This window comes from Tachypleus tridentatus, chromosome 6 (assembly GCF_004210375.1).
Source record: "Tachypleus tridentatus isolate NWPU-2018 chromosome 6, ASM421037v1, whole genome shotgun sequence".
Taxonomy (NCBI): Eukaryota; Metazoa; Arthropoda; class Merostomata; order Xiphosura; family Limulidae; genus Tachypleus; species Tachypleus tridentatus.
Window position 1 is genome coordinate 11807868 of NC_134830.1, and position 22758 is coordinate 11830625.

Here is a 22758-nt window from a genome sequence, read left to right on the forward strand (position 1 = left end):
ACTCTTGAGCTACTCTTTTACCAACGAATAGTGGGATTGACTGTCACATTATAACGCCCCCACGGCTGAAAGGGCGAGCATGTTTAGCGCGACGGGGATGCGAACCCGCGACTCTCAGATTACGAGTCGAACGCCTTAACACGCTTGGCCATGCCAAGTTTGAGAGCTCAAATCTCACCATGTAGCCCTTGAGTAGCTTTGAGCTTATCAACAAATATACAAATATGTTTTTACTACATACATTTACTTCAATTTATATGGTAGATTTCATTATTGCAACAATAAAAGAGTCAAAAGGAGAAAACTTGCGATTTATTTAAAATGAATTACAGTTTAAAATATTATGAAGGTTAAAACGTTTAAAAATTATATTTGAAGGAGACATAATCAGGTCAAAAAACAAGCAACGTATATTTTTGGATAAAAATAGGCGAATATTGCTTGAACGTACAATTCTTTTTTCCTTTGAGTAAGAAACTGTAAAAATGTTTTAATACATATCGTGGATAGAAACCCATACAACTTTTAATCATTAGCGTAAATGCCCTACAGTGCGATTATCATTAACTTCTTAACTGTTAACCTTGAGTGTTAGCAATATAATTACAATTATTATTAATAACGTTGTGGTGATAGCAGATGTTCTTGTTGTAATAATCTTAGTGTACAATGTCTACCTGTACTTAGTTGTATCCAATATGGAACACACAAATTAAAGGGAAAGCAACAAATCAGTGAAATATTAGTTCTTGTGATACTTTTACCTGACCGAACATGAAATTTCAATGTTTCTCTTACAACACAAATGACAAGACACGTTTTCTTCAGCAATGGAATACGACGTATAAACTGTAGTGTTCACACATCCAAACATGAGATCCACACGACATGCCTGGGGCCCGACATGGCCAAGCGTGTTAAGGCGTTATCCGAGATTCTTACAACAGAGCCATCTACAATCCTGAAAAAAAAAATAAACATGAGAAACTGAAATGGTTTTGAGTTTATCTACTTCGTTTTTGTTTTATATTTAATTTAGTTGAAATTGACATTCATATGGGGCAACAGAAATAACACAGTTATATTAAATAACATATTTAGTACAAATGTAACAATTTTCTTTCTTCAATGATTAAGAACTTAGAATTTTGTTTTACTAACTTCTTTTATTAAAATATAATTTGCCTTCCCTCCGGAGAATAATTAAACATATTAACCACAACAAAAAATCTAATATTAATATACTACTAAACTTTTATTCAAATACTTAATGTAGGGTAGGTTTTATTATATAAAACTCCTTTACATTATCCTTAATACACCTAATATGTAGTAAAATAGGCGTTATTTCTTCTTCTGCCCTGACTGGCATTTATTGGTACACCGCACATACATTTGTAGAATATTTTGAATAAATGAATAGTGTAGTGTATCAAATCACTGCTGTATAAATATTGTAAGTCATAAAATTATAAATTATTGAAGAGACGTAAGAGTCGTTATACTTCGTACCTGAGGATGCCCGTCGCTAGCGGTATGTCTACGGATTTACAACGCTAAAATCAGGGGTTCGATTCCCCTCGGTGGGCTCAGCAGATAGCCCAATGTGGCTTTGCTATAAGAAAAACACGTACCTCATCATACACTGGAGTGACCGTTTTAGGTAAAGAAATCATCTTACCTCACTTTCCCCAACTGCCCCCTCCTAGTGGTACAGCAGTCTTCTATAACTAGAAACAGGGTTTTGATACCCGTGGTGAGAAGAGCACAGATAACCTACAGTGTAGCTTTGCGCTTAATTCTAAACAAACAATCACAAATATAAGCGTCACCACCACAAATATTAAATAAGATAAAATAATTATATTAATTTTTATATATAAAATTTAAACACAAATAAAATAACGCTGGAACTTATTTTTCTACAACAGAAACCTATGTAAAATAGAAGATTCTGTTTGTTTTGAAATTAAGCACAACGCTACATAGCGGATTATCTCTGATCTATCCACCATTGAAGCGCATGTGCGAACATAATTTGGGGTTATATTATACCAGGTTTTTTTAAAAGATATTTCATATTTGTTTTACTTCGAGAGTAGATATAATAGCTCATTATGTTTTACTGTGCAGAGAAAGATAGTAAATTTTAGAGTTTAATACAAAACGAAAAGTGCTTTTGGTGGTAGAAGTATAAAACATTTGTAAGTGATTTAACTGCCTGCTGCCATCTACCAGTGGAAAAGTATAACATATTAACAAAATGTCCACAATTTTTATAAACATAAGTACCTGAAATAAACGTTAGACTTTATAGCCAGTCAGTTTAATACCAAATAAATGGTCTCCATGAAATGTCTTTGCAGGAAAACAATTTGAGACCACTTATAATGATAGCAACAGGGTTGTGAAATGTTTCGAAATATAGTATTAGAAAAATATTAACCTCATTAATTCGTAAAATCGTGTAAAGGTCATTTCAACTACATACTTGTTTTTGAATAAAAAATTGCAGAGGAATTAAATAGATGAACAGAATTTTCACATTTTACCTTCCAAAATGTTGTTAGACAGCGAGGTTTTGCTGGGGTTTCCTGTTTTCTTAAGTAAATGCAGTAGAAAGATATTTGAGTTTAAACTTTGTGGAGAAGGTCACCAATGAAATTAAAGGCTCTATCGGTAAATACGAAAGCGAAACTCCAATGAATATTTGAAATGAAAGGTATATTTTACAAAGAAATTTCATCTGATTTATAAGATTTTACAATAAAACTAAGTAAACGTTGTTGTTTTTTTTTCAATCTTCTGTAACAATAATAAATGGGAGGGGTTCCCCGGTTTTTAGTTTGAATAGTTTATTTGTGTATATTTTTAAATTGTAATTAAAGTAAAATAAAATAAAGTTTATAATGAAACAGTTGATCTAATGTACAGGTAGGTACTATAAAGGTAGGTAATGTACAGGTGGGTAATAATGTACAATGTAGGTAATATACAGTGAGGTTATAATGTACAGGTAGGTAATGTACAGGTGGGTAATAATGTACAATGTAGGTAATATACAGTGAGGTTATAATGTACAAGTAGGTAATGATGTACAGATATGTAATGTGCAGGTAGGTAATGTCTGCTAGGTATCCGATACCTCAAAGAACTTCACAGCAAGGTTTCGAGAACCTAACTAGAGTTGGTTAATTTACAATTTTTAACAAATATTCCTCTTTGATTAAATGTAAGAATTAAAACATGTTTTAATCTGGAAAAACAGTGGTCATCATCATTGCCCTTGTATTACGTTTGTTGTTTTTGAGTTTTTGCCTCAGATGAGGCCCTCTGGCTAAGTTACCTCTGAATCCAACCGATAGCTCATCTCATTACACAAAAGTCGTAATGCAAAATAATATGTATTTGTTTCCAACCATATGGTACAACTATTCGCTTTAGAGAGAACAGTGGAATTTATTGGTCCAAAGAATGATTTATAGCCAAATGGACTTGACTCCAAACGAACCAGAAATCTGTAGAAATGACTCAGTCCTGCCCTATCACATTTCAGCCATCAAAGTATTCAAAAAGTGAAAGAAACTTTGAGCTTACAAAAATTGTTTTAGGTAATTACAATGGTCAAAATAATTCTTTCATGTTATGAATAAATTCGTTTTTGATTGAAGCTTGTATTGCACTAGATGTATTTTAATCTGTATTCTACTTGTGCTGATGTTATATAACGTTATTAAGTTTAAACCTGTTCAAGGTCTACTAGGACCTCGGAAGTTCTATTTAATAAACCTTATGAATTAATGCGTATTGTAACATAAATTAAGAAAGTGTCATAACCAAGAAAAAATTGTATAAAATTAACAGTTAAATGGCACTATTTGATTACAGTGGTTCACGAGTTGTCGTGAGGTGGCGTTGAATACCTGTCTTCTCCCAAGTGTATCTCTTTAAAATTAGGAACAGCTAACGCAGATAAACCGTATAATAACTTTGCACTATATTCAACAAAACAAATCAGCAACCATACTTTGGAGAATTAGATACACACACTGATAACTATGTGTAATTGCCAACATGTTTCAACACGCATGGTGTGTACTTATCGAATGTTAGAAATGTATGAATTGTAGGCAATAATCGATAAGCTATATAAAAATTGGCAGTTGTCGCATGCTGACTTTTTCACTGCAAAAAAAAAAAAAAATAATAACTTGGTTTGTGCTTCTGTTTAACTGGTAATAATGTTTATAATTTTACTGGATTCACTTTTATCGTACAAGAATGTTATCTGTAGATTTTAATTTCCTCTGTCTTTAAGGCACTGCTGTTTAAGGCACTTCACTCACCATCTGACTCTCGTGCACTCGAATCCTGTCCCTCCAAATGCAGTGGTGTTATAACGTGATGAGCCCCCTGCTAGTACAGCGGTATTATTCCGGATTTACAACGCTAAAATCAGGGGTTCGAATCCCCTCGGTGGGCTCAGCAGATAGCCCAATGTGGCTTTACTATAAGAAAACACACACAGACATAACGTGATGAACCTAAAAGTTGGCGGTGGGTGATATTAACTGTCTATTATTACAAAAATTGCCCTGGAGCAGCTTTTCACAAAGTAACCACAAAAGAAAAATCTCTTCCACTGACTTTATAGAAAATGCCTTTCTATTCCAGACTGGAATATGTTAAAGGAAATAAATCACGAATTGACAGTACAGTAAATGCTGGTAAAACACTTTTAACTTGACCATAAACATGATTGAACGTTTGTATTTATATTTACAGAAACATCAAGTTTATGTTTCATGCATTATAATCAAAGTCATGAACGAGTATTTCCTAAATTTGTCTTCTAGCAACGACTTTCAACCATTGTAAATGTACATATAACGAACACTTCGACTTGTTTCTTAAAGTCAATCATAGTCGCGGTTTACTTTTCTTATTATGAACATTAAAATATTTAAAATAGTCCCTTTAAATTTGAATGCTGTTTTCACCAATTAAGATTTAAGATATGGAAAGGTGAAAAGTTTCAAATGAATCCTAATTACATGTATTTTGTTACGTAAAGAAAAACTAGAAATAGGCTTTTTTATTGATAAAAAATCATTTCTTGTTGATGGAGGTCTATTTTTTCCTGTGCTTCGCATGGCCAGGTGGTTAGCGCGCTCGACTCGTAATTTGAGGGTTACGGGTTCGAATTCTCGTCACACAAAACATATTCGCCCTCTCAGCCGTGAGGACGTCATAAATGCGATCAATCTCACTATTCGTTGGTGAAAGAGTAACCTTGATGGTAGGTAGTTATGACTATCTACCTTCCCTCTTGTCTTACACTGCTAATATCCATTGTGTAGCTTTAGGCGAAATTCAAAACCAAACAAACAATTTTCCTATAGAATGTGATAAAAAGGCCGCCCAAGGCGGGTAAAATGGTCCCAATTTAATTCATAGCAAATGCAATTTAAAATATTGCTGCATTTAGCACATACATTTATATCACTTACATCAACGTGTAAATAGTTTCATTGAAACATTGTCATCCTAGGAAACTCCACGATCATCAGGACAAAAATACAACATTGTAAACAAGTATGATGAAGTAGCGTCCATTCTTATATAGGAAAACATTTCTTAATAATTGCCATAGGAAAGCTTTGTACACACTACTGCACCTACAGAAATGTCGAGACAACAAAATCAGGATCAAATGTCTCATTTTCACAATAAAACCACTGAAAAAGAGGTGAAATGCCAATCATGAGACCAAATCACTATCTTTCGTTGTCCACAGGTTTGACTCGAAAACCTTCTGAAGGTGTGTTTTCCTATATGCTTCTGAGATAAACAGTTTTCGGGTACCATATGACAATTATCTCTTCAACTTTCCTTTGGTTAGTTGGAATAAACATGGATATAGTTTAGCTTGGGTTGTAATTTGAAATTTTGTTGCCTTCCTAGGATCAACCTAATTAACGACACGCTCTTTGTCGATTATTAATATTAGTAAAAGCTGGTAACACAATGTTTTTTTGAAATATTAGGACGGTATACCTACCAAGAATAGCTGAAGAACTGAGATGAAACAGCTAGGAATCTTAATTGAAGAACTAGGACGGTGTACTAATCTAAAGGACTAACAATATGCAAGGACCTGCTTCACCTAAAGGACTAAAGCGATGTTCTTACCAACTTTACCTGAAACATTTCCAATCCTAAGTAAAAAGTGAAGATAATGCTCATTTAATTTCATTTAGAGCAATAAGATGACAGACGTATAAACTTTATAGGACTAAGATGGTGTAATTATCAGGTTTATGTATAGGACTAAGATATATTTATCAGGACCAAATGTAAATGTTTGTACAATACCACTGATACTGGTCTTCTAAACGTAAAAAGTAAAAAATACTCAATATTAATCAATTCACAACTCATCTTCTCAAAACTGGAACAATGTTCTTAGAACATCGAAACGAAATGAACTGGTTTAATTATTAAATTTAAAACCAGTTTGTAAATAATCTGCATAGACAAACAAAAAGCATTTTGTAATTAATGAACAAACTGAAATGTTCTAATTTTTTGTTATTTTCATTTATTCTTCATTTGTGTTCGCTGCTTTCTTTCCCTATACATTTACTTTACGTATGTTTCAATGAAAGTATTGTCACAACAGCTAAACAAATCTATTCGTGCAAAGTTTCTACGACTGTTTGTTTGTTTGTTTTGGAATATCGCGCACAAGAACTATCTGCGCTAGCCGTCCCTAATTTAGCAGTGTAAGACTAGAGGGAAGGCAGCTAGTCATCACCACCCACCGCCAACTCTTGGGCTACTCTTATACCAACAAATAGTGGGATTGACCGTCGATTTATAACGCCCCCACGGCTGGGAGGGCGAGCATGTTTGGCGCGAACCCGCGATCCTCAGATTGCGAAGCGCACGCCTTAACGCGCTAGGCCATGCCAGGCCCCAGTATAATTTTTAGTGTTTCTATAATATTAATACTCCAATCTGGGTGAAGAGTTTTGTTAGATTTAGGAAATGATGCAAGTAAGTGAAGTAATTGCTGCTTTGGTTTGGTTATAATTATGCTCAAACTTACACAGTGAGCGATTTTTGCTCTGCCCACTACAGGTATCGAAACCCGGTTTCTCGCTTTGTGAGTCCACTATGAGAAAAAGATCTACTAAGAGTTACTAAAGTTCTTGTTTCAAGGATGTTACGCTTGGCCCCTAGTGGCACAGCTAAATGTCTGCAGACTCACACCTCTAGAAACCAGGTTTCGATACCTGTGGCTGACAGAGCACATATAGTCCACTGTGTAATTTTGTGCTTAATTCAAAACAAACAAACAAAAGCTACGTGTCACGTATTATGTAAAAAATGATTAATGTTTGCTTTAAAAATAACTATTTATATAATTCGTAGAAAATAAAACATCTTACCAAACCTAGTATATTTTAACATTGTTTGCCTTGTATAAACCGTAGTTCATTTGTAGTTCACAATTATATTTAAAATAATATATAACACAGACATTAATAATGTAGTTTATGTATTAAAATATACGTATTACGTCTATAAACTTCATGAAATATAGTAAGAATGTACAGGTAAAGAAGATGTCCATTGTTGAACTACATTTCACACTTTCACAAAACTCTTTTTTTGAATAAAAATGGTGTCTTGTTTTATGTTTACTCACGAAATACAAATATCATTTTATTACAGTTTTTACAGTAAGGAGGAATTTCTTTAGAGTACGTACGACGTTTAGATCACTGGTGTACTTAAGAATGATGAACCAGTGATCAAAGCATCGAACGTGTTCTGAAAATGTTCGTCCAACTGTTAAAGTTGTAAATTGTAACAGACTTTCTGTTCTTTAACTGTATTCGTACTTTTGCACAAAAGAAAGCAAAATTAATTTTATTTACAAATAATTTATTATATTTCTATCTGGAGATAATGAACTTGTGTGAAATTGTTTTTATTATATGATTAAATAATTAACTGGGAGAAAATTAAAACACTTTGACATTTACAAAAATGTTCACGTTTATTCTAATTTAGTTCTCCCAAAACAAAACACGTTCCTGTTGTCAGTTCTACCAGACAGAAATAACACTATACCTATTGTCAGTTCTACCAGACAGAAATAACACTATACCTATTGTCAGTTCTACCAGACAGAAATAACACTATACCTATTGTCAGTTCTACCAGACAGAAATAACACTATACCTATTGTCAGTTCTACCAGACAGAAATAACACTACACCTACTGTCATTTCTACCAGACAGAAATAACACTACTCCTACTGTCAGTTCTACCAGACAGAAATAACACTACTCCTACTGTCAGTTCTACCAGACAGAAATAACACAATACCTGTTGTCAAATTAATTATCAAAGTAACATTCTCCTTCTAGTCTGACTAAAAGAGATGTGTGAAACATTTCTAGACCATAGAGGGCCACTGATATCCATAGCTTTCTAAACTGGTCTTTCATTTATCTAGTAGTTTCTTTAGCTGTTTCTTGATTCATCTAGTAGTTTCTTTAGCTGTTTCTTGATCCATCTAGTAGTTTCTTTAGCTGTTTCTTGATCCATCTAGTAGTTTCTTTAGCTGTTTCTTGATCCATCTAGTAGTTTCTTTAGCTGTTTCTTGATCCATCTAGTAGTTTCTTTAGCTGTTTCTTGATCCATCTAGTAGTTTCTTTAGCTGTTTCTTGATCCATCTAGTAGTTTCTTTAGCTGTTTCTTGATCCATCTAGTAGTTTCGATCATTCCATTCATCTTGCACGAGTTCTAAGTTTTTTCATTTCAAAATAATCTTACTATAATTGTCATGTTTTTATATATCATACTTCGATTATTTGAAAGCCTAATAAAATTAAAATAACTGAAGCTAGTGCAAAGGCATTCAGGTTATACTTGAGTAACTTTTCGAATATTTACGACCTCTTTATGTATGCAATTTATATTTTGAATGTAATTTCTCTTTGTTTAATTGGAAAATCTCAACCGTATTTAGGTTCAACTGATGAATCAATCTAGTTTACCAGCTTACATAAACTAATGAATCCATGAAGAATTTTCTTCAGCCAATTGTCCAAAGGTTCTCGTATTGTAACCGTGACAGTGGAGGACAATTTTTTCCGTCGTTATTACCCCAAAATTCTTGGTTGTTGGTCACATAACAGATAGCAAAAATCAGTCGATAGCCATCAGTCATGAGAGGAACAGGCAAATTACAACAAAACTTATCTGATAACCCATCGCAGAATCCGTAAATGTAGTTGGCCAGAATATCTTTGTGAGATAACCACTCGTTAGTTGTGTAGCGGGCAAGCACTTTTTTTCTAAAGAAGTGTTGAAAACTCGCACACAACAATGAATGTTTAAATCAGATACAACAATGTTCTCAAAACAGACCTTTTGGTTACGAACTTGATCATTAAAACCTTTTTATGTGATAGACTGGAAAAATAGGGGTGTTTATACACGACTGCTCTGAGAAGTGGCAAATAGAGTGGTTCTATCGGCAAAAGGATTCAGTGTTATGTACTGAAAAGTCAAACCAACTGAAGAACCACAAGAGGTATCTGTTTGGGAAGGTACCTTAAGATCACTGAAAGCAGATGTTGGGATATTAGGTAAATCATCTTCTAGTCCTACATACCGCACGACCTCCAGGTCAAGACCTAATGCATCGGCGAAACGCACAATTTTCCTGATGCATGGATTTCTGAGAGGGATTTTCACAGACTTAAGAGAAGTACTGCGAACAAGGACCTTTGGTTCGTATCTGTTTTCTTCTTTACTACATTTAAGAAGAAACCATTTTGAGTCTGCTTTCTTCTTGTCGCTCTAATAATGTTTCTAGCTTGAAATGCCGTGAAATCTCACCTCCTTTAATCAATTGATATTTTCTGGCTCTTCCTTGGGATTCAATAAACCCCTAGTATTTCGTTTTCTTTCAACTACTGACTTTTCTTCTTCCTGTATATTAACTAATATGTTTGTCTTTGACAAGAGACTAAATTCCCAAGTTATCATGTAACTTGTTGGCATTTCTTCTATAATAATTTAATGAATCTTCAAAGTCAGATGTATCAACTGCAACCAGTATATCAATATATTCGTCAAACGGAGAGGTTATACCGCTATCTTTCATCTGGTTGGAGTTATAGACATTTCCCAGTATAGTGTAACCATTCCCTTGAAAGTTTAGCTCTTTAACACTATTCCTACCACTGTCAACATCGTAAGATGGCTCAAAACCTTTTGATTCGGATTTCGATAATGTCCAGCTCTTCGTATAATTCTCAAGTTTCTCGTACAAAACGCGATGTTCGTTGTTATCCATTACCTGTGAACTTCGAATTTCATTTTCCACTCTATAATCCCCTAATAGAGTTTCAACTCTCTGCGAAAACAGAATCAATTTTAAAACTTAGTTGGAAATATTGTTCACATCCTGTCACACGTTCAGAAACACTACTTGACTTATTAACAACAGTTTCACTGTACTCTAAGTTAATAAATGAAGAATCGTCCGTCACCTCCTACAACAAAATCTTCCTTGTTCACAGAAAGCATTGTCTTATTTTAAAACCCCACCGAGCGTAAAACTAAAACTTGTTTTCCACAGATGTGGCAAGTGGTCATCGACTAAAAAAAATCACCTAAGTTGTAAGTTGCGCATTTCAAATGACTGCATCCAATCTGAAAACTTTGTGTGCTGCTAGTCTCAGCTGAAAGATCTCTATTTAACACTCCTACGAAAAGTGGGGCCAAATAGGCCCCAGAGCAACTTGAAAGGTTATTAATATTAGGCTAATAATTTTGTATTTAAATGAAATTGCCATTTAAATCCATTAATGAACGGATTAACGAGATTCCCACTGTCCCTATCTACTATCTAGCGAAACCACAGGCAGGGGAACGGGCTTGGAGAAATCAGGACAAGAAACGTCTTTTCGTAGGAGTGTTAATGTGTTCGGCAAGATATTGGCAACTTGCCAAACTCAAGCAAGAAATGTCACGTGGCTGTAAACCGGGCAGTCCTTTTTTAGAGACTTTTACTTAGACTATGACCTTGCTGTAACCTGCTTTTAAAATTAATTCTGGATCAGAAGCAAGTGTGATTTCCGTCACACGAATAATAATCACCGCAATTAGTCATGACAGCATAAATAGAGGATTCAAAAATATATACAACCTGAAATTTATATGCAAAAACGGCTCGTTTGGGCTGAGAAAACACTTTACATAAAAGAGCGAACAACGTTTCGACCTTCTTCGGTCATCGTCGGGTTTCTCGTCATCACTGATCACTGATATACAACCTGATTTGGCATGCATCTATTGGAGACCTTCAAACGTCCTTAGCTGGTCGATTGTTTAACTTGTACCAGACTGTATTACCATTTAAATATATCATTCGAAGTCTGATAACATTTCCATCAGAGGTAGTTTTGCACAAAATATATTTTATATATCTCTTATATTCGTATAACACATTAAATTCACAACGAGTCTAATACATGTGTCAGAATTAGGAACAGCTAGCGAAAACAGCGCTTTAGCTTTGCACGAATATTCTAAACAAACTATATGAAGTTGGACTAAAAGAATTAATTTTATACATCTCAAAAGTTATCTTCATGAGTTTGAAGTGAGCTCAACCTATTTACACATCACTGCAGATTGTTGCAACTGTAAGGGAAACATTCTGATTCAATACGATACCTGAAGTTTATTTTGTCATAAAAAGTTTATTTTGTCATAAAAACTAGGGCCCGGCATGGCCGAGCGCGTAAGGCGTGCGACTCGTAATCCGAGGGTCGCGGGTTCGTGCCCGCGTCGCGCTAAACATGCTCGCCCTCCCAGCCGTGGGGGTGTATAATGTGACGGTCAATCCCACTATTCGTTGGTAAAAGAGTAGCCCAAGAGTTGGCGGTGGGTGGTGATGACTAGCTGCCTTCCCTCTAGACACTGCTAAATTAGGGACGGCTAGCACAGATAGCCCTCGAGTAGCTTTGTGCGAAATTCCAAAACAAACAAACAAACAAACATAAAAACTATTTTATTGCACATTTTGTTTTGATATCTTAACTGTCTCAAAGAAGGCACTGGCAGTAGTTACATAGTAATGGTGAGCTTTGTTTGAGTGGAATTTTACCTGTTCAGGTTGTGGTGACCTTCGATTTTGCCTTGCTATGGTTTTTAAGGTTGTGGTTATTAATGTGTGTTTTCTTTGTTAAATGCGTTGTTTTCATTTTTCTATAATCGACATAACGGGTAATAGCTTCCGTTTATTTTGTATTACACAATTACCATGACATCTTTAGACGATACGTTAAAAACTGATGTCTGTCATACCCCATACATTATGGCTATATACATTTATGACAACTAACATTTTCCCTTGGTCTGCAATATTAAAATAACCAGTAAATTGAAATATTGTTTTGATCTATTGCAATAGCGGTGACAAAAGCAGCTTTAATTGTGAAAAGTACCTTCGAATAATAAAGACAGTTAGATTCTTGTTATGTAGTCTAGTAAGGTGTATCTGTTGGAAAACCTAGCTCAATTCCGATTGTATACATAGTTATTACATAACAAAATACTTATGTTATATAACTGAGAGATATCTTATGAATATAACTGTCTAGGTGATTAATTTAATTAGTTAAGTGTGTGGTTAAAGCTAGTAGGGCCTGGCATGGCCTAGCGCGTTAAGGCGTGCGCTTCGTAATCTGAGGGTCGCGGGTTCGCGCCCGAGTCGCGCCAAACATGCTCGCCCTCCCAGCCCTGGGGGTGTTATAATGTGACGGTCAATCCCACTTTTCGTTGGTAAAAGAGTAGCCCAAGAGTTGGCGGTGGGTGATGATGACTAGCTGCCTTCCCTCTAGTCTTACACTGCTAAATTAGGGACGGCTAGCACAGATAGCCCTCGAGTAGCTTTGTGCGAAATTCCAAAACAAACAAAACAATAAACCTAGTAAATAGGAGTTAAAGATGCCCGATGGATTTCTTCTATAGTTTATAAATATTTGTATAGGTTGAAGAAACTAGTTGAGTTCCTGTTCGATGGTCTTTGAATACAAGTTAGTGAAGGACTGGAGAAACTAAGTCTTCGAGAGAGGAACTCAAATAATATAACGGGTATTATTTTTCTATGATGGTTATTCGTTTAAACTGTAAATATATATATGTATACAAATAGCAATTTTTATACTTTATTATCAATGTATAATATAAAAATGTATTATAAAAGCAAGAAATATATTTATTCAATTAAAATGTTTAAAATACTAAATTAAGGTATCGTTAGGCTTAAAGAATTTTACATTTTCTATTATTAATAACTCACATTTGCAGTTTTCTTTCGGTTTCACGTAATCGATACAGTACGTAAACTCATTTTAAATCTCTATCTTGAGATCCAATTGAAGTGGTTCTTAAGCTTACATTTCTCTGGGCTTCCACACCAACAGTTGAAAGATATCCTTGGTGTGTGGAAGAACTAGCTCTCATTTTGATCTGTTTTATTGCTTTGTGAAAAGTTACATGTTATCTTTCAGTTCTTGATATTTGGAACAGAGTAATTAATCCTTTTATCATAGGAAATACTAGGTTGATACATCAGATTTCAGGCGAGATATTAATCTGAGAACTCCGTCTTCACATGAAGTGTAATATTGATACATCTACCTTCATGTGAGGTTCTATATTTGATGGTGTGAAACATTATAACTGAATACACTTGGAGAAGAAATCAAAGCAATAATTTGTTGCTTAAGCATGAAAGTAATTTTACAATGATATACTGCTGGCCAACATCTTAATGAACATAAAGAAAAAATATGCATTTTGCGTTGTTAGACTCAACCACTTATTTAAGTAGAGTTTCAACAACATCAATGCTCACAACCTGCTCCTCAGCATCACTATGTGACACAAGGATGATGCCAGTGAAGTGCGGGTGAAAAAGAACACCTGAGACCTAGGCAAGGGGTTTCTCAGAATCCTCAGCCACAGTCCTGCCAGCAGGGAAGCCTGGGCCACCTCGGAGGCACCATCTCCCTCGGCTGACCCCAACACTTATTGGAATTATTATTTACAACAGGAGTTAATATTTAATGGCTGTTACATTTTTCATACCCAGAAAGTTCAAAACAATTATTTGAAAGGGGATAGTTATGACAAATTTGGTTACATAACTCAGTAAGAGAGTAAAATGTTGTATTTCAAATTCATTACTGCTGAGGATATACAAAATTCCAAAGGCCTCAGTGATAAACATATAAATAGCAGTGGCAAATTGAACAGAAGTGTACAGTTAGAAAATGTGAAATTAACCATACTTTGAGTGTACACTTTTACTGGTTGTTATTTAAAAATGAATTTAACAGTTTGATAGAAATATGGAGAATAACTTGTTACAGGGTATTCTAAATTAGTTCAGCTTGTGAAGTGGATTCTAAAATAATTTAATCAACCAAAGTGGACATTTAACATGAAATGAACTGTCACATTTAAAATGTAACTATGGTCATCATAGTCTAAAGATTTTTTGTATGTACATTTAACTTGTTTTAAATATATAATTTTAAAATAAGTAGATAACTTGCTGCATGCTATTTTCAAATTTATCACCAACAAGTCACAGGTATCTACTGTAGAAGAATCCTAAAACTTTGACGTATATAGTATCTGACCAGGAGTTGAATGTAAAAATCTTCACAAGTATGCAGTGGAGTTAAAGTATTGATAGAAGTCACATATTTAGTTCCTTTTTGGTTACTCTGTCTCAAAACTGGAAAGTCTCACCTAAATACTGAAATTCATTAAGTTCTTATTTACTTTTGCTGGTGGCATACACAACATGATTAGATAGTGGTGAGGTCCACTATAAAGTAATGAAAAATAAATACGAGACAGAGAAAAGTTTAGTTCAGGAAATTAGTATAGAAGTAATTATAAGGGTAGGCTTAATTCTTACTATCATAATAACAGAAGTAAAAGATATAAAATAGATAACTTTAGAGCATTAGTAGGAATGAAAGATTTTGATATAATGGGAATAACTGAAATATGGTTAACCAAAGATGATGTGTGACAAAAATTTCTTTCAAATATAGTGGTAAAGGCTTTTCAATGAATAAAGTATGAAAGAGAGAAGTGGATTTACATGTAAAATGTGAATTACATCCTATTTTAGTTAAAGATATCAAAGATAACAGTAATGAGCTTGAATCCAGTGAAGGTTCTATAAGTGGATATAAAGGAAAATGACATTTAATGGGAATTTGTTACAAACAACCAAACGATATTGACAAAACTCAAACAGTTACAATGAGATTAAGGTTTCAGCTGTTAGTGAAGCCATAATTATGAGTGATTTTAATTTCAAGCATACACATCAGGAAATGCTACAGTCAACTTGTAAGATAGAAAGGTTTTTGTAAATGTTCACAATGACTTTTTTTACCAATTGGTCAAGGAATTTACTAGAAACTGCTATTTGAGATTTGTTGTAACTTCAAAAATATAGGTAGGAAACTGGGAAACACATGGGTACAAATGAACACTGCTGTATTAAGTTTGATGTTTTTTTCCTGCATATTGAAATCAGAATATTTTGCTTCCAAATTTTAAAAATCAAATTTTAAAGGGAAACCACAAAACTTATCTGTTGTGAATTGGGCAGCTGTGTTATGCTGAGACTCTGAGCAAATGTGGAAAATCTTTAACGAAAAAAAATTCAATATTCAAGGTAAATATTTTCCTTACAGAAAGAACAGGGTAGCAACAAGTAAAAACAATGTTGGCTCACAAACAGTATTGGAAATAAAATGAATGAGAAACAAAATAAATTGAAAATTAACTGATGTAACTCCTCTTATCAACAGGGGTGATGAAAATTGTCCCAGTGCTTATAGACCCATTAGTCTTACATCAGTTGTAGATCACATTTTGGAGAGTCTGATAAAAAGAAAAACTTCAAAAAGTTATTTAACCAAGTTTAGAATTTTATTGGACAGCTAACATGGTTTCACTGATGGAAAACCTTGCCTTACAAATCTTATAACATTTTTCCAAAGGTTATTACTTATGTTGATGAGAGTAAGAGTAGATCAGGAAGAAAGGATTGTCACCAATGCAGTTCAACCAAACTACATTAATGTCACAAATGAGGTACCTCATGGTTCAAGTCTTAGGATCTTTGATCAATGGTCAATAAATTACTTAAATGTGCAATTACATTACAACGTAGGGTGTTACTACCTGTGAAGAGGATGTGACTGATTTACAGAAGGATTTATATCATTCAGTGAATTGGGTAAATAAATGGCAGATGAAATTTAATTATAATAAATGCAAAATAATGCCACTGGGTTATCATTATATGAATAATAATTTGGATGGGAATAATCTAAACAATAGAGAAAAAGGGATCTTGATGTAATAGTTGATCAGTCTCAGAAGCTATCCAAGCATTGTGTTATTGCTGGTGGTACAGCAAATAAAATTTTAGGTTATATTTACAGAGATTTTTTAATGCAAATCTAAAGCAGTTATAATTTCACTGAATGGTTCATTGGTTATGTCATATTTGAAGTATCGTGTTCAGTCTTGGTACCCTTAACTTGGGAAGTGCTTTGAATTGTTTAAAGAGGTTCAAAGTTGGGTTACTAGAATGATGCCAAGGATGGAGGAGTTGTCATATGAGGAGTGGCTGAAATCTCTCATACTGCTTTCTCTTGGAAAAAGAAGAATTGGTGGAGGGATGTAATATGACGAGGTGTCTGATATTGTAAAGGAAATTGATAATGTTGATGTATCATCTTTGTTCATACTTAGCAGTGAGAATAGTAGGACTAGAGGACTTAAATATAAACACTGGCAGAGTAGAAGTCACCTTCAGCTGAGATAACTTAATTCTTCTTACATGATAGTTGGCCTTTGGAGTGGGTTGTCTTTAAATGTTATAGAGCAAAAAATTTAAATGAGTTTAACAGAAATCTTGAAAAGTATATGAATGATATGGACTGGCTTTAAGATTTTTAAAAAATTTATTCATTAATATTTATAGTTTAAATTATTGGATGATAGAGCCAGGATTGACCAATAGATCCCATACTTTCCAAAACGTTTTGTATTATGTCTACTGCTTCAGACTGCAGTCTAATTCCAGAAGATTTTATGTTTCTAATGCAACAATAAAACTTTTGTTAATAATGTAGCTTCTAACTCAGCTTTATTGTTAGTATTACATTCTTCCCTATTGTACTAAGGGAGAGAGTATGACCATACAACACAGAAGATTATGGTATTGGGAAAACTAACTTCTAAAAAGTTCTATTCTAACATCTAACTTCGTTTTTGTTTTGTTGGTCCTCATATGATTCTATTTCGGATCAACTGTCCATTTGATTGCACACAAACGCTTACCAGCGCGTTATCTTACGGCGAAATCCCAATCATCGATTAAAGTATGGTAATGGTTGCTTTTCACGCACATCTGCTACCTGTCTGACAAGCTATGATACTACGCTCATTGATGCCACTCGTCCTAAAGTGTCGCCCTTTCTCAATACTGTGTGTACCTCTGCGCGAGATATCGAACCTGAAAAATATTTTTGGAAGAATAAGGTCAGAATCCTCAATCTTAAGTTCCGTCAATGAAAAAATATTACATCATTAGAAGGATATTTGAAGTTATGAACTGTATTCTGCGTTATCTGTTGCTAGTTTTTATGAACTACAAATCAGAGGTATATCTTTAAAAAAACTTGTAGATAGGTATATGATATATTGTCTAGTCGTTGTAAGAATTCTAGCAACGATTTTTTACGACAGGTTGTAAAACAAGGTACTACTGTTAAATCTTGTATATATATCTTTCCGCTTACATGAACATCTTTGGTAGTACTTCAACAGTCAAACAGAAGACTGTAGATATGGAACATTTGTGAAGAAATGAACAAATAGATTGTATATCAACTAGTGTAAGTTTATATTATGTTCTTTATTATGAACAATGTTAACATCATCGTTTATAGTATTTTAAATCATATATTAGGTTCTATAATGCTTATTCGATGTTTCTAGATGTAATTTCTGTGTACCGTTTGATATTCATGTAGATTTGTAGTTGGATTGTTGTTCTAATGTGTCAGTTAATATTTAAACAGTTGATGGTAGTTTCCAGTGCATCAGCTGAATTTTATACAGCTAGATATAGGTTCCAATATATATATGCTGGTATCCATACAGCTAGTTTCAGTTTTCAATGTGTCAGCTGATATTCATACAACTGACGGTAGGTTCCAGTATATAAGCTCATACCCACACAGTTATTTATAAGTTCCAGTGTATTAACTGATACCCATATAGGTTCCAGTATATCAGCTGGTATTCATCACGTTGATGGTAAATCCCAGTGTGTCACAAGACTTTCATACAGTTAACTACAGGTTGGAGTGTGCCAACTGATATCCATATAGTTGGTTGTAGGTTCGAATATTCTATTTGATAGCCATGTTACTAGATGTAGGTTTAAGTGTGTTAGTTGATGTTCATGTAGCAAGATAAATATCGGTGTTTATATAATTCTGAATGCTGGTTACTATTTCAATTTTGTGATTTTATCTGTCTGAGAACTACCTCCCACTTCTGGTGCTAGCAAAACTAAACGTGGCGGGTGTACTCGGGGTGTCCTGGGAATAATCTCATTGTATATTTCATAGCTCTTTCACTCTTTATTTCGAACGTCAAAGAAATTTCAAACGCACCTAGAAAATTCCTCAGGTATGCTAAGAGTCTAGGAATAGTATTAAAAATTTATTCAGGTCGCTTAACTATTCTCAGGTATCATATCGGCATTTTAACAAATTTTCTTTCCAATAGAGGCCCACTTGAGGTAACTATACATATAATTATAGATAATGGAGGAATGTGATCTGTACCCTGGGATCTCTGTGAAACATGAAGGGGCATTTTAACCTTCTAGCTGAACACCCATCATTCATGTGGAAGCTTTAGATAAAGTTGGGACTGAGTTCCTATTATCATATTTAATAGCATAACATGTCTTCTAGGTCGTACTATTCGTTAAGTTAGGAAAACAAGTAGGTTTGAGAAGCGTTGGAACAAAGTATTGTTTGACTCTTCTAATAAATATTCGGTAATATAATAGAGTTTAATAAGTGTAGTTAACTAGTAGCATTTAGATGTCTTAAAACCATCAAGTGGACAGTTACGTTTGAAAGTTCTACTTGGTTATGAGAAATAAGTTATGTTTCCATTTCAGTTCACGGGTTGTTCTAAACTTGAGGTTCACAACTTACGTAGTAACTAAATTTGTCGGCTATTAAATTAAATGATGAACAATTAGTTTATTTTCTAATGGTTGTAAATAATTTTCGAGCTTTAAATATATATGTATAATTAAAAGTTGTGTAAAGTTTTAAAATATATAAAATATGTTTTTTAAACTGCGTAAGATTTTGTTTTCCAAAACTAAAGATATAATGTTACCAACAACAGTAGATTAATTCCAGTAAATAAATTATATTTCCCCACTTGTAGCAGGTTTTCAATAGAACAAACCAAAATAAGAACAAGTCCATTTTCTGTTGCCCGGCATTACCAGGTGGTTAAAACACTCAACGCGTAATCCAAGGGTTGCGGGTTCGAATCCCCATCATATACGTTCTAGCCCTTCCAGCCATGGGGGCGTTATGATGTCACGGTAAATCCCACTATTTTTTGGTAAAAGAACAGCCCAAGAGTTGGTGGTAGGTGGTGATGACTAACTGCCTTTTCTCTAGTCATACATTGCTAAATTAGGGACGGCTAGCGTAGATATCTCTCGTGTAGCGTTGCGCGAAAATAAAAACAAACGAAACCATTTATCTGTGAGATAAATTAAGAAAGACTTATACTGCTAGAAATTGGGTTTCGATAACAGGGTTGAGCAAAGCACAGTTAGCCATTTGTGTAACTCTGTGCATATTGTGTGTTTATTTTTTTTTTCTTATGGAAAAGCCACGTTGAGCTCTCTGGTGAGTCCACCGAGGGAAATCGAACCATTAACTTTAACGTTGTAATTCCTTAGACGTACCGCTGTACCAGCGGGGGGACCTTGTATAGTAACAAACACAACAACATTTTTATACATTGAACGAAATGGAAGAACAATACTGTGTATTACAACAGAGACAATAATTTGCTCAAGAGGCTAACATTGTTCACCAGCGGCTCAGCAGAACGTTTAACAGCTTCCGAAGTTAAATTCAGTGTTCAATCCCCGTAATTGCTATAGCGATACGTAACCACGTTTTCTTTTCATCTTAAAAATTTCAGCTGAATTTAATAACAATTTAATTTTGTTATCACCAGGTGATATATTTATTATCTTTGTTTCAAAAATAGTTATTTTGTTTCCCATGTTATTTACTGATATTGACATACATGCATTCCACTCTTGAGCACTTTAGCAACATATGAGTTCGGAGTTTTCCACTACCATAAATAAAGGGTACTCCCACCAAACTTTTCGAATATCGCCAGCTTCATGTTTCAGATAAATAATAAAATATCAAAACGTGTATTTGTTTCTTATGTGTCTTACATCAGATCTGATACTGGGAAAGTGGTTGAAAGTTATCTTATTCCGTTTTCTGAGTGCAACTAAACTCTCTCTCATACCACGCAGCACACAAACACTGTCACTTTCTCTCAGGAGCTGGTGTTAGACACCGTGTGATCGTTTCGGCTCAAGAATTGTTGAAATATTTCTTTTAGTTCGTCACATGATTATTAAGACACACGAATATGTCTAATAAACGTAATAAGATATATTTTACAAGTATAGTGTGTATTTAAAACTTACACATTTTTAGTTATACGTGTCACAAGAACAATAGTCATCATGAAACACAGAATTGTTAATACAGGTTGCAAACTATTGTTCCTAAAACAAAAATATTTTATATATAGTATATTGTATATATTGTTCTATTTGTTGCTTTATTCTTTGCTCCTTAATTTTAAGGACGTTGAATTATGTGTTTTTTCAATGTGCGCATTCAATATATTACTCATGTCGGCAGTCTCAAATAAATAGTGCTTCATATAGTCAGAATGGTCTCACAGAAATTGAAATTTGTTTTGAAAATGTAAGATACCCTGACGGTGACGTTAAACATCTAAAATTTGGCAGGACTATTGCACAACAGAACTTAGTACGACACAACTGCCTTCTGTTGAATATTAAGCCTTAATACGTTATAAACTGGGACAATTCTTCTAGTACCAATACTAGCTGTTGATCTCACTGGTTTTATGTTGTTGTTTTTCTCAAAACTGTCCTACAGTAAGTTAATTAACAAATACTTATCGTGTAGAAGTGTAGACCAAATAAGTTTTATCCGTAATAGAAGTGATTGTTGTTGAATTGTTGTTGTAAAGCACTAAGCCTCAAAATGAACCACTTATGTTGTGCCCCAGCGAATATCAAAATTAGATATTTACCTTCATAAGCTCTCAGAGATACTACTGAGCCACTAAAGAACAATAAAATTTGTTATAAGAAAATTTCAGGATAACTGAATTAACCCGGAGTAGGAATTGTAACAAAATACGTTATTTAGTGCTTAAATAGTTACTTTAACGTATTGATTAGCAATTAAGTTTTACAATAAGCCTGCCCAGATGTTTGCTATTTAATTATTAAAGCTAAAACTTTCATTTGCATTAGAGCATCCTTTCCCATAAACAAAATGGCGTTTTAACAAAATGTTACAACATCGTTAATAACTCTTCTGCTTCGGTAATTTACAACATCATATTTTATGTGTTGCTTTGTGATGTTCTTGGGGCAAAGCTTCTATTAACTTATAAGGTTCCATTTATTATTACTGATGTTTTGCTTTGTTTTAGCATGTCAGTGAATAATCTCAATGGTCTTAATTCAACATGAGCGCTGTAGTATTTTATCTTGTATTAAATTATGTTAACAATTATTAATCTTTGTTCTTTATCTTCTGTCATAAAATGTCAACTGTGATTCTCATCGTATTGCGGCTTATATTAAAACATATCAGTAATGATTCCTCTTAGTTCATTGGCTTCTACTATAAATTTTCAACAATGATGCTCGTAGTATTGTTGATTCTATTAAAACGTGTGATTTGTTAACTTCAACAATAATATAAACTCCATACCTAAAAGCATATAAATAATAATATATCTTAAATCGTTAGCTTCTATCGTATTTCAACAATGATCTTTGCAGAATTGTAGTTTGCACAAAATCATATCAAAAGGCATAAAATTTGTGACAAAACTCACGTCAATTGTATTTTTTCTTACATTTTGCTTAATTCATCAGTTACAGATTGAAAATAATAGCCTGTGAAAACAGTATTTCACATCTATTTTGTCTCTCACAAGTAATTGCTCAAGGAGGCTTTCACGAACAACATTAGAACAAACAAAATGCAACTTTTAAAAGGTTTTAAAGAAAATTTGTATTATTTTATAAACTTAGTTCATTACTTAAATAAAAAACAATCAAAGTTGTTTTCGTGTATTTGTACATGTACTTCACACAAACACACATTCATTATTGTGTTAATTATGGAAACTTCTGTTTTCTTTAAACACAAAGCTACACGGTATCATTCGCATATCCTTTCCCTGTAAGTAGAAAATGTAATTTC

General features: G+C 33.8%; 1 protein-coding gene and 1 long non-coding RNA gene across 3 annotated transcripts in view; one reads left to right on the plus strand and one right to left on the minus strand.

The window, feature by feature from the left end:
• LOC143251934 (dynein axonemal heavy chain 7-like) overlaps positions 1-22758 on the plus strand; it is a 557556-nt gene that overhangs the window by 70402 nt on the left and 464396 nt on the right. The window contains exon 7 of one of the 2 annotated variants that reach the window (XM_076503305.1): positions 13086-13207. The exons of the other annotated variant lie outside the window; for it this stretch is intronic. The gene's annotated coding sequence lies outside the window, so the exon portion shown is untranslated. Of the gene's footprint in view, positions 1-13085; positions 13208-22758 lie in introns of those variants that run through there. 2 annotated transcript variants of the gene reach the window in all.
• LOC143254484 (uncharacterized) lies at positions 228-1832 on the minus strand. The gene is made up of 2 exons (XR_013030219.1): positions 1513-1832; positions 228-961 (listed from the first exon to the last, which is right to left on the minus strand). It is a non-coding gene; the product is annotated as an uncharacterized LOC143254484 (long non-coding RNA).